General features: G+C 37.0%; 1 pseudogene; it reads right to left on the bottom strand.

Annotated features, from left to right (window-relative positions):
* Window positions 1–1,504, bottom strand: part of LOC17890949 — a 5,352-nt pseudogene that overhangs the window by 1,183 nt on the left and 2,665 nt on the right.

Raw genomic sequence — 1,504 nt, 5'->3', positions numbered from 1 at the left:
TTAGACTGATCTTCAAAATGAACCAATTCGGTAATTTTATGGTTATTCCAACATCTATAACTTCCCCAAGTCGAAATCAAATCCGAAATATAAGGAGGTTGATCAGGCCTAATACTGCGAACAGGTGCTGGCGGGTGAGACGGTAACAAATTATCTTTATCTAAACGGATAGAAGACCCCAGTCCCAAGTTATATCGGTAGCCTGATTTAATAATTTGCAAACCACAAAGAATAGAATACCATCCAAAAGATTGATAAGGTTTTGTGGTAGCATCAAGAATGTGATCATCTTTAAAATAGCGAGCTTTCATAACCTTAGCAAAAAGAGAATTGGGATGTCGTAAGAGACGCCAAGCTTGTTTAGCAAGTAAAGAATCATTAAACTTCGAAAGATCTTTAAACCCGAGACCACCTTCCTTCTTTGATCTTTGAAGCTTCTTCCAAGCAACCCATGGTATGCCCTTGTTATTATTGCTTTTCTCCCACCAAAATTGCATAAGTAAAGATTCAATATCCGAAACAACGCCTTGTGGAATTTTAAAACAAGACATGGTATAAACAGGCATAGCCATTGCTACTGATTTAAGCATAATTTCCTTCCCTGCTGAGATAAGGTTTTAGAACTCCAACTGCTAGTTCTTTGCTGAACACGCTGTTTAATGTAGTCGAACATTTCTGATTTTTTCCTCCCAAATTCTTCTGGTAGACCCAAATATTTGCCACCCCCGCCATGGTTAGGAATTTTTAGAATTGCCTTTAGATGGTTACGGAGTCTACCATTTATTCTAGAACCAAAAGTTATTAGAGATTTACTTGTATTGATCTTTTGGCCTGAATAATACTCATAAACATCAAAAATATCTCGTAAAGCTTTACAATTTCTGCTATTAGCTTGACAAAAGAAGAGAGAGTCATCGGCAAACTGAAGATGGGTAATAACCGGAACACCATTACCTATACGGATACCCCTGAGATCTCCAGTGGCTGTGCTTGTTTTAATTAGGTGACTTAAAATATCCGCACATAAAATGAAAAGGTATGGTGACAAGGGATCACCCTGACGTATTCCTCTCTCCGGAACAATCCAGCCTTGAGGAGATCCATTAATGAGAACAGAATATCTGACTGATTTTACCAATGCCATGATCCAGTTTATCCAAGTGGTGGAAAAACCAAACAATTTCATAGTTGTTTCCAAAAAATCCCATTCTACCCTATCATAAGCTTTACTAACATCTGTCTTGACCGCCATATAACTTTGAGAAACTCTTTTTCTAACTTTAAGAGAATGCATAACCTCATGAGCAATAAGAATATTGTCCGTAATCAAACGACCCGGAATAAAAGCCGCTTGAGATTCAGAGACAATAGAACCTAAATGATTTTTTAATCTAGAGACCAAGCATTTAGAAATTATTTTATACAAAACATTGCATAAGGCAATGGGTCTGAAATCAGAGAGAGTAGTTGGGTTATCAATTTTTGGAATGAGGCATATATTGGT

This window comes from Capsella rubella, unplaced genomic scaffold (assembly GCF_000375325.1).
Source record: "Capsella rubella cultivar Monte Gargano unplaced genomic scaffold, Caprub1_0 scaffold_3, whole genome shotgun sequence".
NCBI lineage: Eukaryota > Viridiplantae > Streptophyta > Magnoliopsida > Brassicales > Brassicaceae > Capsella > Capsella rubella.
Note: the sequence above shows the minus strand (reverse complement) of the source record. Positions and strands in the feature narration are given on the sequence as shown.